The sequence below is a fragment of the Pleurodeles waltl genome, chromosome 9 (genome assembly GCF_031143425.1).
Source record: "Pleurodeles waltl isolate 20211129_DDA chromosome 9, aPleWal1.hap1.20221129, whole genome shotgun sequence".
NCBI lineage: Eukaryota > Metazoa > Chordata > Amphibia > Caudata > Salamandridae > Pleurodeles > Pleurodeles waltl.
In genome coordinates, this window is record NC_090448.1 from 675,900,012 (window position 1) to 675,917,331 (window position 17,320).

Here is a 17,320-nt window from a genome sequence, read left to right on the forward strand (position 1 = left end):
AATGCAACCTGTTCAAGGCATTAGACTGTACTCAGGATACCAATGTTAACATTCAGTGGTCACAGCAAGGATGACAGAGCTAAGGCCTGGAAGTGCAGGTTGCCTTACAAGTTACAGTCATACACATACCTATTGTACGTGTCTAGCTTTTCAGTAGACATGTTCTAGCTTTTCAGTAGACGTGTACTAGTGACTGCATTGGCGTGTCCCACATAAAGATGGCCCACATTGCAATATATATGTGTCTATCAGAGTGCACCATGAAAACTTCTCAGTCAAAATCAACAGCTTAAGCTTGACAATAAATTGGATACAAATACATGTTACATGTCAGACCTGCACCACATGTGTGCATCTAAACCACATGTGAATGGTAGTGAACTATTAAATGGCAGTGCCAATGTCATGTACAACCTCAGTGTTTTACATGGACATATATATATGTATGTGTGAGTGTCTAACATGCTGCCCATGTCACTACCTACCTAGGATGAACAAATATCTAAACAATCTGATCAATAATATGTCACTTAACACATGTAATAAGTACACATAACATCAAATGAGCAAGAACGTCTACAAGTACCCATCAAAGTAAAGTACTGGAGGAGTATGAAAGTCAGGATGTAGAAGTGTCTGAAGTATCTGGCCATGGTCATCATTTGCTATTACACAGAGAACAGAAGAGCCATGTGTAAACGTTTGTTAAATCTATATGTAATACATAATGTGAAATACTGTAAGAAATGTGTATGAGTTCATCTGTACACATAACACTATTGTACAGAAATGTTGCTGAAACAAATAGTAAAATCACTTACATATGTCATGTCTTTTTAACTTTCAGCTGACCTCGGATATGATCTGCAACCTTGGATTATGACCTCAATAGCACATCCACAGACTGACCAAGAATGGAGCTACACTCAGGCACTGACGATTAGCAGCAATATCGTGGAGTTTTGGTGAGCTAAAGTCCAGGTTTAGATGCCTGGACATATCAGGGGGCTGATTGCTGTACTCCCCCCACCATGGTCTGCAAGACCATACTAGTCTGTGCCATCCTCTGTGACACAATCAGATTGTTTAAAATGTTTTGCTTAAGAAACTGCAACTGTTATGGACAAAGAACTGCTAAATGTTAAAAGTTAATCATGAAAATAAATGTTTGAATCAAATCTTTGTGTATGCTTTTATGTCACAGTCACAGTAAACATTAAGTCACCCACATCTTGTCAACTGGAACTACTGCTCAAAAGATTACAATCATGTCATCAGACCTGTTGAGTAACATTGGGCCATGCCTATCATTAGTCCATTCCATTCAACAGAAATGCAATACGATGAAATGTGTGGGGCATTTAAGAGACAGGGTTGGCATGCCACATTACCAACACTAAATTGAAAATACATTTTAACACACTTAAGCAGAAGAAAGCTGCTCAGTGAGCAGTCTTGCTGTGTTCTGCATCTGCAAAGTGTATTAAAGATGGCACACACTGAAGTTTGTAACACAAATCAACAGCTACAATAGCTTTGACAAACCACACATTGTAGTGTGTTTCACTAATGTGGTAGCATGGAGAATGGCAGCAGTTTGGTTAAACTGATGTTGTTTCAAATACCATCAGATATAATGATTGACAGTTGTCTTGGACAAACAGGGTCAGTGTCAAATCTGATTGACCAGGATAGTGCCCAGAGCGGAAACAACATTTGGTGAATGTTCTTTGGGAGGGACTAATTGTGGTGTGACAGAAGGAGGTGTGGGGAAGGTGGGAGGAGGGCAGGGGGTTGATGGTGACTGAACAATTAGGTTGAGGTACATTAAGGGATGATTTAAAAGCCTTGACTGGGATTGAGACCAGGTCGGATGGAAGATCTGTTGCTACCATTACATTAAGTCATGCAACTGCCTGCTGCGTCCTTGGAATCTTGGCGCCTTGGCCCTGGGCTCAGCTCCCCCATAGCCAAGACTGGCATGGTGGACAAAGGTCTAATGTCAGCTGAATATGTAAAAACTATCACTTGTAAATAAAGCATAAATATGTGTGGGGCTTTCCTAAAAAAACAGCACATGTGAACCAATTCCTGGCTATATTGTCACATATACCACATCATGTACAGTACATAATTGACACAGTAGCCATACATTGCACATCAATGCAATTAGGAACAAAGGCTATCTAAAAACAATATGAGCTGATTACAATGTACAGTTGATAACTAGCCAGAGCAATATGAAATTGCAGATGTGTGATGCTAACATTTGAAGAAGACTGAAATGTCAAGAGTTTGATTTCACTTGGATCAAAAGTCAGGCAAAACTGTATGTGCGTACACATAACAAATTGCACCTGGTCATATTGAGTGATTTAGAGATGAAGTTACCGTTGCATGGCAACTCTGACCTGACTGTACAAGTGCATAGTTGAGGGGATCACAAATCTTTGATAATCCCAGAGGGAAAATGTGAGTGGAGTATGTGTCATTATATATGCCTTTGTGAGGGAATGCAGTATCCTTGGAGCAGGAAACACACACAAGGGGCTGCACTCAGAGTAGGTAAACTGTTACTAACATTGACAGGAGTAAGACATAGATCATGTGTGTATGGCTGCATTATGTTATTTGAACATCACCAGTTAAATTGGCTGTTTGACCATGTCACACTGCAGTGATGCCTGTCACAAGCCACTCACCTGAATTTCCCAGGTTGTTCTGAGAAGGTGAGTATGGCCCCAACTCCCTCTAGGGCCTGGACGCAATTGCGGTGATTCTTTTAGCTAAGTGTTCCACCGGGCAGGGCAAAAAGGGAATTGGGGTTTACAGGTGAAGGAGAGAAAAAATGAAACACTGGATTCTCAGCACTCCTTCTTATCAAGGCAGGGATGGGTGGACAGGATGTGTTGTAATGGTCATCGGGCCCCCTTGGTTCGCAGTACTCCAGCATGGGAAAAGGTCTGTAAAAAGAGGCACAATTAGTTTACTAGCATGTAGGCTTCTGAACTCAGCTTTGATTTTATGGCACAAAACATGATATGTTAAAGGACATACAGGTTAGAAATCTCAACAGGGGCTTTCATCACATATAATGACTTTTGTCCCATGCAGCACATAGAGCGCACAAAGTTCTCAAAGACAGTATACTTCAGTCTTTCACAAAATCTGGGCTTCTGTTTCTTCACAGCAGCCAAGAAAATAAATCTTGGTTAGCAATAAGGATCAATTATTTTTTTTAAACACATAAAATGAGGAACTTTTCAAGAGTTAATTGTTTTCAAACAACACAAAACAGTAAATTGAAGTGCTCTGGGTGTTGTGAGCTGTATCTCATGATGTTTGTTTCTCTCTAGCACATGTGAAACACTGTATTGTCCACATAGTGTTCTGTGAGAATAAACAGACGGCCATGGAATAGGCATGTCCACACAGCATGGCACAGATAGTCTCCCTCCACCGCAGCTATGTCTTCAGGCAAATTACTAAAATAGATACTGTTATATTGCTTTTGTCCCTGTGTTAGGCCTACATTAGCTGCCTAGGACAAATGCAGGTACTCTGACACTATGAGGCATGGATGCAACTGTTCCATGCAGGAACATATGTGACTGTGATAGTGTGTCTTTCTACTAACTAATATGTGCTGTGAGTCATGATGCTCCATTAATATGTGCTGCTGTACACAAGACACAAAACATGTAAAGTTACAAGAAGATGTCACATAGGGGTGTGCAGGAAACTACACTCTGCCAGCGGGGTTTGCAGAGTGTTGCCCATTCCGCACTCCACTTGGAGCACAGAGTTCGGCAAAAACTCAGAAAACTGCTGTGTGGTGGAGTTTACCGCCCACCAAGACCTGTCACCAAAGACAATACTCCTGCCGCTCGCCCACCCTGGGACAAGATGGGATCATGCCTCTTGAAGTGGTGTATGCCCATTGGCTGCCACAATAATTGATGCTGCCCACCCAGCCACCACCTCTTTTCCTGTCTCAGCATCTTAGGATCACACACCCAGTTTAAGCAGGAAGGGAGCAGTGAGGAGTGGGGGGAAGAGGCTGTAGAATGCAGACCCCACCCTGGTGTCTCACAGCCGGCTTGCAGCTCATCCAAAAGTGAACAGCCACCCAGAATCAGCAGCACCCTAACCAAAAGTGTGTGTGAACCCCCACGCAGAGCAGTGCCAGCACTAGCCTCTACTGTGGATCAGCGGGAGGTAAGACAGCGATATAAACTGAGGTCAGCATGGGCAGCAACTACTGTGCGGTGTGTGAGGGGAAAACTGTCCTGACTCCAGTGAAACATGCATTTTGAGAATTGTATATAATGGCGCCCAGAACTCTGTAACTTTGAGAGACAGCCATCAAACCCGAACGATGTACTGCTCTCCCGGCTGCTGCATTTAATTATACAACTGTTCCTGTTTTGCCCAATGCCTCTTGTCTTTCATTTCTTTAAGGTAAATCCACAGTCGAGCAACATTGGCTAACGCGTTGTGCGGATTGGCAATTTCTGTACCAATGCGTCAGAAAAAATTACGCATTAGTAAAAAATGGACGGAATACACCAAGGAAGTGATGCAATGAATGTGGCAGGTGGCAAACTAGGAAGTGTGAAGTTACTTTCACTTCCTCTGTCTCTCTGTTAGACTGTGCTTGGTGTTAGAGGTATTTGAAGAGTGTCTAAGTGAATATGATGCATTTTGGTCTTGTCTGTGTGTGTTTGTTGTATATTTTGCCTCTTCAGGGTAAACAAGAGAAGAGGGAACTAGGAGCCAGATGTAGGTAGGCTTTTGCACCTCGCAAACGTCGAAAAACGCCGTTTGCGAGGTGCAAAAGCCCTCAAGCGATGCAGAAACACATTTTGCGAGTCGGAACTGACTCGCAAAATGTGTTTCCGACTCGCAAATAGGAAGGGGTGTTCCCTTCCTATTTGCGACTCGCACCGCGATTTAAGTTGATTTGTGACCGTGAAAGCGGTCGCAAATCAACTCGCAGTTACCATCCACTTGAAGTGGATGGTAACTAATTCGCAAAGGGGAAGGGGTCCCCACGGGACCCCTTCCCCTTTGTGAATGCTCACAAAATTATTTTTTCAGAGCAGGCAGTGGTCCTATGGACCACTGCCTACTCTGAAAAAACCCGAAACAAAAGGTTTCTGTATTTTTTTCTATTTGCAGCTCGTTTTCCTTTAAGGAAAACGGGCTGCAAAGAGAAAAAAAAAAACTGCTTTATTTAAAAGCAGTCACAGAGATGGTGGTCTGCTGTCTCCAGCAGGCCACCATCCCCGTGAGTGCCTAGACTCGCTATGGGGTCGCAAACTGCGACCCACCTCATAAATATTTATGAGGTGGGTCTTTGCGACCCCATAGCGAGTTGCAGAAGGTGTCTGAGACACCTTTCTGCATTCCAAATTGCGACTTGCAATTTGCGAGTCGCAGGGACTCGCAAATTGCAAATCGCAATTTGGAATCTTTCTACATCTGGCCCTAGGAGCCTATGGAGGTCCAGTCCCTGGGCTATAAAAACAATAATTCAATACACAAGGGAAGTACTGTTCCTAGCAACAGAAAAGAAGGAGAGTAGAGCGGAGAACTCTCCTCCTTTCTGTTTATAGGAACAGTATCTCCCTTGTGTATTGTATATTTTGCCTGTTTGTTGCATATTTGGCGCAGTGTCATTGTGTGTTTGTACTAATTGTCTTTGTATTGTCAGAAGTTTGTTTTTTGGAGTTTTCTTGTTGGGTTAGTTAGGTTTTGTTGGGGTGTTAGCATTCAGGGGTAGTGTTTTTGGGAGGGTATCAATCATGCCTGGGATGGGTCGAAACTTTAGTGCGGCAGAGTTGGGGGGCTTGAGATGGTTATTAGTACATTACCTCCCAAGGAGGTTTGCAGCTGATGAAAGAGGGAGCCAGGGCTACTGTGCTAAGGAGAGGAAGGAGACGTGTGTGTGTGTGTGTGCGCTAGCACCAATATAAGATATTCTGTGGGGACTGTACTATCATCCAAATAAAACACAGATGGGCAGATCTAATATACAGGGAAGCAGATGTCATAGACTACCTTGGACTGGAGATCTATGGACCAGTAGGTGTGCATATATGTTTTGTCTGCCTTTTGTGATGTCCCTTTATCAGTAATGTCCAACATAAAAAAATGGAACGTTCCTCATTTTGTTTTATGCAATTGCATCATGAATGATTTATATCATGATAAATATATATATAAGGAGATGATGTAAAGTAAGGTTACTTAGTGAGCCTCAGAGTGCCTACATCATTGAAACAAAACAAGCACCAGTTATGTTGCACAATCCCATACCCTGCCACAAGGGATAATTCAAGGGTTAGTGGATTGTACTTATAGCTGAAATTCCAAAATTTAGGGCATTTCCTTACTTAACCTACAGAAATGTCAAGGGGTTGCTAACAAGTTTCCAGAGCATACAATGTGGAAGGCTAAGCTAAAGATCTCTTTTGTTAATATTTGTATGTGTACTCCTCAATGTGTGGTGCATTGTGCTGCGCATATACACAGATTGTTATGTCTCATGAATAGCTACATGTGCAGATCTGTGTGCTCTTCAGTCCAATCTAACATTTTATTTGCTAAGAAGCCATGCAGCCTTACACAAAGTTGCAACTCACTACTACTCAGCACTCAATACACCAGTACCAGTGCACAATTCTATGTCTTCTACAACGTTATGTAAGGCGTATGTCTATCCTTTATCCATCATGCCAACACTTAGGTGATCCTAGGGTCAAACATGTCACCCACGTTTCATAGTACACTGGAGTCTGGTTTGATGCTGGCCAGCACTACTACAGAGATCATATGCTTCAGTTGTGCTTCGAGCATGTAATGACATGTACATCTAAATTACTGCATCCAGCCATGTCAGGCCTCCAAGCGGACTAAAAGTGTTGAATGACCTGGGAATATTTAGTGTAGGAGCTGTTGTGTACTTTTGATATACCGGGATATCAAAGTTATTAGATGAAAAAACTAAACATTCAGGAAAGCCATTTTTATAATGCTATCTCCTCATTCATGTCTCGTAGGTGGACATCTTCCTTTCACCAGGGGTGAGGTTGATACCTTCTAGGCCCCCAATGTCACCAGTAAGTGTAATAAGTACATGTATGTACCATTTTGATGGCTGTGCATGATCTTTGTGATATGTTATATTGTAATATATGCTGGGAGGTGACACTCAGCTGTCACCAATTACCCGACAGTCTGTAAATCCAAACTGAACCTGCCCACAGATCCTTTAGTGATGATACCTGAGTAAAATATCAAATACTGTAATCAATATGTAAACAGACCCACAGTGACTAAACATCTCTACATTTTTTGAATAGTGGCACATCTCTAGTCATGTGGCTTTGGGCATATTGCTCATCATGTGGCACAAAGTCTGCATGTGAAACACATGAAATCATTCAACAAATAGAAGACACCCACATATTTTGGAGTCAACATATGGGGTGGCACAGGGATTTCTGTTTTGCTAAGCAAGTGTGAGCAGGGATCGTTTGTATAGGCCCAACTTTATGCACATGTACTGTTCCCAAACATGAACAGGATAGGTATCATGGAATCTGATTCACACACTGTGTGATTATACAACTTATGTATCATCAACAGGCAGCATAATGGTTTCAGACAAGCTGCATGCTATTGCGCTCTCCAGATTAGACGTTTCAGTTTAATTGTCCATAAGGGTTGACTAACAAAGCTGCTGTGTTACACATAATATGTATTGTGGAAACAGAATTGTCCCTTTACTAGTATGAAAAAACGAGAGCAGAAAATTTAAACATATATGACAATGGCATTGGGGTTGCCATCACAATCTGAAAAAAATTGGATATGGTTGTTACAGCATGTTATTTTGCTGAAGGAGCATCATATTCTTGCTTTTTCACCCATCACGGACAACACATGACATGCCTACATGTGTTTTTTCATGTTTGTAAATTATTGTATGGACCTATAGTTCTTCGATGTGTTAGTCTATCCCAAGGTTTGTGTGTTCTAATCCAGCCTCACTGGTAAATAAGCCTCCCACAGAGTTATGGTGCAAGGGTCCAGGCATCATATAAAAGCTTTTTTTTTTAGACCAGACAAGTAGTACAATCATACACACACTACTGAGATGCAATGTAGGCTCAATGATGTATGCATCCCAATGCAGCTTTGGGATGAAGTGTGTACACAATCTTGTTTAAGTATGACAACTAATGATTTTCCCTACAAGTCTGAACTTGGAGATATTTGTTACATTTATGTTCAATTGCCTGATCCTCAATGTTAATATGGTTTCACAATCATTGTCTACAGGAGGTGCATGACAACCCCCATCCATTAAATATCAGACACAGAGTAAGTGAAGGTAGCAAAGTGAGCAGGATTATGGTACTCCACATGTGGTCTGCAAGGCAAAGTCAGAGGGCCAGAATTGTATCTCCTTACCCACTTAAACATATGTGGATAATCAATGATCAGCACATTTTTATGATGCAACTCTAAATCCCATATGTGGTGAAACAGGCCCGCATGTCCAAATTTAAATATGGACATCAACATGAGTGTGAAATGTTGTCCTGTATGATATGGTATTTGTGTCTTTGTGGCTAATGTTGCATTTTGTGTACCAATATAGATGGTGTCTGACTCAGTTTTCTTGGCTCATGTAGTCTATGTAGTGACAAAATATTGTCCATTTATCCATATCTATTGCTGGTATTGGTTTGCTCAGACACAGATGCTTGAGTTACAGAGTCAGACTTTTTCTCACACAAATCATGTACATATACAGCATGTGCAAACAATGTTCTAATATTTTCACCCTACACAAAATGAGGGCTGGCAAAGTATGTACATACAAGATGAGGTGTGAATGTTTCCAGCATGTGCGCAATAGATCCAAGGCATTCAGGAAGGTGCATAATTTGTATGAACGTGCAAAGGCTCTGAGGTCCTCGGATGTTCTGGGACCACCGATACACCAATCTATTCCACCTGCTACACCTGCTGCCACACAGCTGAGACACACGCGGGCCAGGAGACCTAGCAAGGGAAAAGTAAACCGCAAAGTGGTTGGTATTCGAGAGAAGCAGGCTGGTCTGTGCATGCGCATAACAAACCTAGAGTAGGCAATGGAGCAGATCACCCAACTGATGTGAACATTTATATTTCTCGTGTTTTATCTTATATATATTGTAGTATTTTATCTTTTAATATGTCAGTTAGTTGATAGAATAAGTTTACATAAGGTAGGTTGTAGATTTGAATAATATTTTATAGGTTCTAGTTTATGTATATTAATATATTTAAAAGGTTTTAGTGGGTGGAGGGGGTAAAGTTTATGCTTTGTTACAAAAAATATACAAAACTATAAAGAAGAAATACCAAAAAATATATATTTGATTAGATATTAATGTGTAGTTAATTTATGTATAGGTGTAGCTTATGTTTGTATTAAGTGACTTTATGTGTGTTAAGGCGGTAGGGGGTAGATGTTTAACATGTCCTTTGTACTTAGTAGTTAGGTTACAGTATTATCAGTTAAGTTAGATGTAGGTAGTGTTTAGGATAGAGAGTTTAGAATACATAGCTGCAGTTAGATTAGGATAAGTGTAGTTATTTTTAGGTAGTGTCTAAAGTAGGTCATGTAGTTGAGGGAGGTTATTTTTCTTTACATAACAATACATCTAGTAAATATATTTCTACTTTTACAACCTGGTATTATTCCACCCATGTGACTCTCTACCATTGACTATGTTGATTGGAGTATGTGATGTTGTTATTGTCCTGCTGTCTTTCAATGTGTATGTGATTTGGTATGAGGAGTATGGTCAACAGGTCGTGTAAATCAGATATTAGTCACCTGAGGACTCTTTGAAAATCTTAATTAATTGTAAATTGTCATCTTAGTGTGATTTGACACAATAGTCAAAACAGATACTCACCCACTGTAGCACTGTGTGTGAAAGAGATACACCATGTTTTATTTGGATGTTTTTGTGACATGTTACAGCATACTAGCTATGCTTGGACACACACTGGAGCATGCCACTGACACACACCCTTGCATAAATTAACACATAGTTACTTGTTGTTCGCTGCTTACAACTCATGCATGTGACCTCCACCCGCCTGCCTGGAGAACATCAATATTCCTTGGCTTTGTGTAGTTGTTATGTATGGCACTACATGCAAGTGACTTGGTGCACCAACTTGCAATGCTTTTAACACATAAGTCTCCTATTTCCTCTTAGTCCGGAGAGGTTTTGCTTTGTTCCTGGGTCCATGATCTGGCTCCAAATCAGTCATAGGTGTGTATTTTGTAAAATTATGTCATGTGTGGTTACACTCACACTCAATATATACGAGGCCTCTCGGGGACAGAGGAACACATAAAACCTATGTATCCCAGTAAACATTTAAAGAGCAGTTATCAGTACTTCATGGACCAGTAATAATTTGAGGTTGCTAATTCACACATACTGATATCCACGGTGTTTGACTTACCTTGTACATCCTTGAGCAGGATAAGTCTGATGCTAAATCTTAAGGAGTGTGGTCATGCATACCTGCATATTTTCAGTGCTAGTATAACAGATGTTTAGGGTCTCTTAAGTGTAAGCATTGAGGCTACCATATGTGCCTGTTGGGATTTTCATGTTTCCAGAGCTTGGTATTTGTGGATGAGTGAAACATATTCATTGCCTCACATGTTCCACAGGCCCTATTTGAACCATGTACAGAGATGCGTGTTAAGCTAGACCTTTTCAATGTGTGGCAGTCCAGTAACTGAAACTTAGTTTCACACCATGACTTTGAATTTGTAGACAAGACATTCCACATAATCCAATGGCAGCAGATGTACATAATTTTTGGACGTATACAACAAGAGCAGGTGATAGTGACAGTAGCTCATTCTCATTGAGATGCTAAAATGTTGGTTAGTACACAAAAACCATGGTATACATAGGGGGTCATTCTGACCACCAGGGCCAACGACCGCGGATGCACCGCCACCAGGCTGGCGGTGCATCCATGGGCATTCTGACCGCGGCGGTACAGCCGCGGTCAGAAACGGAAAACTGGCGGTGTCCCGCCGGTTTTCCGCTGCCCTGGGGAATCCTCCATGGTGGCGCTGCAGGCAGCGCCGCCATGGGGATTCCGACCCCCTTACCGCCAGCCTGGCTCTGGCGGTTTTGACCGCCAGAACCTGGCTGGCGGTAACGGGTGTCGCTGGGCCCCTGGGGGCCCCTGCAGTGCCCATGCCACTGGCACGGGCACTGCAGAGGCCCCCTAACAGGGCCCCACCAAGATTTTCAGTGTCTGCCAAGCAGACTCTGAAAATCGCGACGGGTGCAACTGCACCCGTCGCACCCCTTCCACTCCTCCGGCTCCATTCGGAGCCGGCATCCTCATGGAAGGGGGTTTCCCGCTGGGCTGGCGGGCGGCCTTCTGGCGGTCGCCCGCCAGATCAGCAGGAAACTCAGAATAACCGCGGCGGTCTTTTGACCGCGCAGCGGTATTCTGGCGGTTCCCGCTTGACGGGCGGCTCCCGCCGCCCGCCAAGCTCAGAATGACCCCCATAGTCTTTTCTGGAACAGACATCCAACATTCAGGTTTATAAGAACAACTTTATTTACAAGTGTGGATTGTTCACCATGTGAATTTATACATTGTTTGAGGCAACAACAGAAAAATAGTCAGCAGAGGATGTCCAGAGTCCATTTGGGAGACATGTCATAGAGGTGTTGAGAATTTCAGCGAGGAGATACAAATTGCCACTAGGGAAGGTAAACCACCTCACAAGTCCGCAGATGGATAATTTTAACAGGTGCACAAACAAAGTGACAGTTCTGGGTAACAAAAGAGGTATCATGATGATAGGCACATGACCAATGGGGAACTGCCCAGGGGGTAAAGACAAATGTTGCCTGGTAGTTTTCCTCCTGTGAAAACTGGAGAAATCCACATCTTGTGCCTCCCCTGCAGTGGGTGGTGTTTGTGTGAGGGTGATCTGAGGCACAGAGGCACCAGAGGCAGAAGATGTGGCTCCCCTGCGCTCACGAGCATTTGTCTGAAAGATTGAGGCAGCCAGCAACTCTTTGACAAGGACCTGGTGGCTGGCCAACAAAGCAACAAGTTTCCGATTGAGGTCACCCATTGTTTAATGTAAAAGTCCAACTTGAGCTCCATGGATTGCATGATGTTATGAATGCCCCCCAGCTGAGTGGCTATTTTACTGGTGTGAGAAGTAGAGGACTGATGTTGTTCCCTCTGTCTCATGACACCAGCAATATCAGCTAGGGACTGACCAATACTATGGAGGCAAGTGTAAGTACCTTTTGTAGCCTCAGATGTATCCTTATTTGGACTGAGGCACCTACAGACTCTTTCTAGGGTGCCCGCTAAAGTCTCCATCCCCGCATGCACCTCATCAACCATTCACTACTGGACTCATACCACTTGCCGTTGGAAGACAACTTGGGGGGTCCTCAAAGTCCACAGCTGTGCTTGGACTGGCAGATGGAGCATTTTCTTAAAGTGGTGGTTCATCTGGAAACCCTGCAACACTGTCTTTCTCTGCCAGGTCCAGAGAAGGAAAATCTATGGAATCCAGGAGTTGCTGGAAGGTGTCATCATCCATTGGAGCTAGGAGCTCCCCACCAACAGGTGGGACATCTAGGACAGGCTGCTGTACAGGAGGTGTTGCTTGTCCATCTGCAATTAATGACATTTGTTTTTTATCATGATCTATTATAGATGTTGTCTATAGTATGTCAGTCAGTCAGTCAGTCAAAATAACTTTATTCGGCGTATTGCCATAAAAGTACACATACATACATAAAAATACAGTACTTATTGCATAATTCAAAGGCAAGACTCTTCGATCTGCTAGTCTATAAAATCTAAACATACCACTTAAGCCTACTAAATCAATATATAATAATAAATACTTATAAAATCATATACAACAGTAAAACAGTATTTGAATTCTCTTAATAAATAGTCACGCTGCTAATTCATATTAGTTCCTAATGGTAATAGCGGATTTGATAAAACTTAAAATAGAGCTGCACATTTGTTTGGATGAAAGGCTTTGAATGCCAATCAATCCTTCTTTATAAGAAAGGGTGTGCAAATTACGCAAAATAGGAAATAAAAAGGTTTCCCTAGGAGCTGAGTAGAGAGTACAAAATAAAATAAAGTGATAAGTACTTCGTTTCGAAAAATTGTCACAAGGGCATGGCGGTAATGTTTTTTCCCAAACGCATTTTGTCGGAAACGCCACTCTAAAATGAATCATGTTAAATCTAAAAAGTACAAGTAAAGAATATAGGGAAGGGATCGGAAACCAAACAAAATAAGGTTCTATCGAATTCGATGATGAAATTTGTACATATAAATCAAAAGAACTCAATTCCTCTGCCACTTGATATCTAAGATTCGTAACGTACTCTTTATATCGGAATTTAACAATTTCTTTCGCATTCGCGGGCAAGAGCTCTGGTTTGAAATACATAAACTCCAAGTCCAAATTGTGAAAACAGTAATGAACAAAATTTAACCATGGAATTTTGTTGTGGTTTGCTAACGAAATACAGTCTTTTACACAATCATGTGTTAAAGTAGCCGCCAGATTTGACCATACTTTTATCCATAACAGAAGGGGGGCAATATCTATCAAATCTGTAATGTAGCAGATTCCCAACTCCTCATGGCATATAGGGGGTCATTACGACCTCAGCGGTCTTTTTTCAAGACCGCCGAGGGACCGCCTTGCGGAAGACCGCCTGTGCAGGCAGTTTGCCGCTCGGCCTATTATGACCGTTGGCAGCTCTCTGTCCCTTTACAGACGGAGAGCCACCAACAGCCATACTGGTGGGAGGCGGGGAAGTGGAGGTTGCTCCACCTCCACCGCCACGCCAACAGAACACCACCCAGTGAATCACGTCCTGTGATTCGCCGTGGCGGTGTTCTGTTGGCGGTGTGGTGTCAGCGGATCTGCCCCCATGGCCCCCGTCCCCTCCCGGAGGATCGACGGACCAGGTAAGTTGATCATCCGTTAGGGGAGGGGGTGGGGGGTGTTGGGTGTTGTGTGGGTGCATGGGGGTATGTGTATGTAGAGGGGGTGTGTGAGTGTGTGTATGCTTGTGGGGGTGATGCATGTTTGGGAATGAGTGCGTGTATGTCTGTGGGTATGTCTGTATGGACTCTGTGTGTGGATGTTGGCATGTATGTCGGGGTGTGTGCGTGTGTGTGTTGGTGGTGCCTGCATGCGTGTTGGGTGTGTGTGACTTATGTGTTGTTGGGGGTCGGGAGGGGGGCCCTGCCACCTTTGGGGGGTGGCAAGGGGTGGTGGGGGGTGTAGGGGAGGGAGTCGGGGTGGGGGAGACCACTATCAGTGCCAGGGAAGGAATTCGCTGGCACTGATAGTGCCTCCCGCCATGGATTTCATGGTGATTCAAACCACTGGAAATCCACGGCGGTAAGCCGGGTCCACATATCCTGCCGTCGGTATAGTGACGGCCGTTGGGCTGGAAACCCAGGGCTCCAGCCCGGCGGTCGTCTCCACCCTGGCGGGCGGAACGGAGAACCGGCGGATGACATGGCGGTAACCGCCATGGTCATAATTCCATGAGGGGGGAACCGCCGGTTCTCCGCCTTCCGCCAGGGTCGTAATGACCCCCGTAATATTCGCTACGTTCTTGGGTACCATAAGTAGCCGGTGGAGAAATGTATTCTCTGCCCGTTGTAATATACTTGAACTGGTGTTTCCCCAAAGGCCACCCCCATAAATCGCCACCGAAACACATTTGGATTTATAGAGCTTGATGATCTGGTGAACCGGTCTATGCCCTAATCTACGGGCAAAGCAAAAGATTGCTTCAACATTTCTTTCAATTTGTTGGAGCTTGAAGTTCAAATGTAATTTCCATGACAGAGTGGAACTTAGGTGCAAACCTAAATAGCAAAAGTCTTTTACCTTTGTTAAGGTGTTCCCCCCCATTATAAAACATTTGGTGCATGTGTTTTTAGGACCGCAAATCATAACATGTGACTTTTTAAAATTAACTTTCAAATCAAACTCTTGTGTGTGCGTTAAAAAAAGATCCAAAACGGTCTGTAGACCATTGGCCGTGCGGGCAATTAGAACGGCGTCGCCAGCATACAATAAAATCGGCACTTGTCTAAAACTCATCCTTGGGAAATCCTTACCATTTTGAGCTAAATAGCTATACTTTTTTTTTCACTATTTGTGATTAGTGGAACCCACAAATCAGGTAAAGATTTAAATAAGTCCACTGGAACCCCGTCGGGGCCAGGGGCTTCCCTTATTTTCATTTTATTTATTGCTGTGGTGATCTCATATGTTTCAAGTAAAATCCACTCTTAATTGGAATGGAAGTAGCCAAACGTAAAGGCCACATACCTCCACACCATAATTAGGGTTATTTGCAGACTGAAATACAGATGAAAAGTGTTCTACCCAGACCCCCTCTGGTATCAGACAGTCATCCTCCCTATTTGCCTGTCCTGAGAAATATGGGTGATTAACCACCTTCCAAAATTGAAAGGGATCCCTCAATTCCGTGGCTGCCATGAGATCTTCCCATGCGCTAGTGCGTATATCATTCTTCCTCTCCTCAAGGACTGTCTTATATTGGCCCCTAGCCTGTTTAACTAATTCACGACTAAATGGAATAGTTTTAATAGCTGTTTTTAAGTCTCTATGGGCAGCCGTACAGGCCAAATTAAACCAACGTTGAGGTTTTACGCCTTTGGGATGTTCTGCACACATCAGTGCATCAGAAATAGCACAGCTTAAAGACTCAAAAGCAGTTATAAGATGGACACAAGTGGATTGCAGAGACAAACCAGTATTAATGTGGACCTTACTTTGTGTTATAAGTTCCTCATGAAAAGTGTTAGGGTTTACTCTCTCCCATCTCATATGGGGGCCAGAATTTCTTTTAAAAGCCACTTTCCCCTTACATACTATCCTAGGTGAAATTACCCTAGTTTTAAGAGCTAATTTTATGCTCAAGGGATTGTGGTCACTGGTGCAGTGGGATTTGATTTTAAAATCCACAATTGAACGTGAAAGTGAAAAGAAAATAAGGATAAAATCAATAATGCTATAGTATGTTGATAGACATACATACTTGATTAACAATCACTTTATGTTATACATAGATGTGTTGAACATGCATTGCTACAAAGGAATGAAGCCAACACAAACAACACAACCAACATTAGGTACAAAATACAATTGGCCAATATGCCTACCCCGTGTGTCAGAAAAAGGGCTCACGTTGAAACTCACAAGAAAGTACTGATGAAAATCTGTGACATTTAATTACCCTGGTTGCCAACACAACTAGGCCCAGACAATGAACCCTCCAGCCATCCCCAAAAATGACCCATTGTCCTGGACAACCGACTCATCCTGCCATTTCACACTTCCATGTTTTGCAGTCTCCTGCTTTGACATAAGTAACATAGTCAGACTTGTGTGCTTACACCTGCCTCCTGACACCTGTAACACCTTCTGGCAGGCCCACATCACATATCAGGTGTAGTGCAGTAATGTCCTATTCTGTGGCATCCCTTCCCAGCTACTACACATGTGCAACTCTATCAAAATGAAGCAGTGCATGTCTTTCACTCAGGCTACCTTCCTGCACAAACATTGTCACTCTCCTCCTTGAAATCCAATGGCTCCCCATTCAGACCCACTGTCAGTTCAATGTGCTCTGGGACACCTACAGAGACCTACACTTACAAAGTTGCACCAAGATCTCCCTCCATCTATGCTTTCAACAAACAATCCTGGCTCTCTGCTGTGCATTACTTGGATTAACTGCCTTCCCCAATACTAATTTGTATAAAACAGGAGGTAATGGTGACTCTAGCATGGAAGACGACACCTGTGAGATCTGCCCCAGCACATCAGGACAACTATATGTATTGTGGGTTGATGCTAGTGACTGTACACATGGATGTTCACATAATCCTACTTTGCCATATTCAACATACTGAAGGCCCGGATCCCTCTCGGGTGAACAGTTAATCCTCTGGCAAACCCATTCCATTCCATTGGTTCACAATACACTTTTGGCTGCGTAGCCCCAAGACAAAACCATTTTCCTCATGGTGCAGGGGGACTGTATTGTAACAGTCACTCTGGGTAGGTTTCTCATGTCCATGCATGATGTGCTGCTCCATTCAAGTTTATTTGCTTTACATTGTGAGACTTGTAGTCCTGGTCGCTTATGTAAAACCT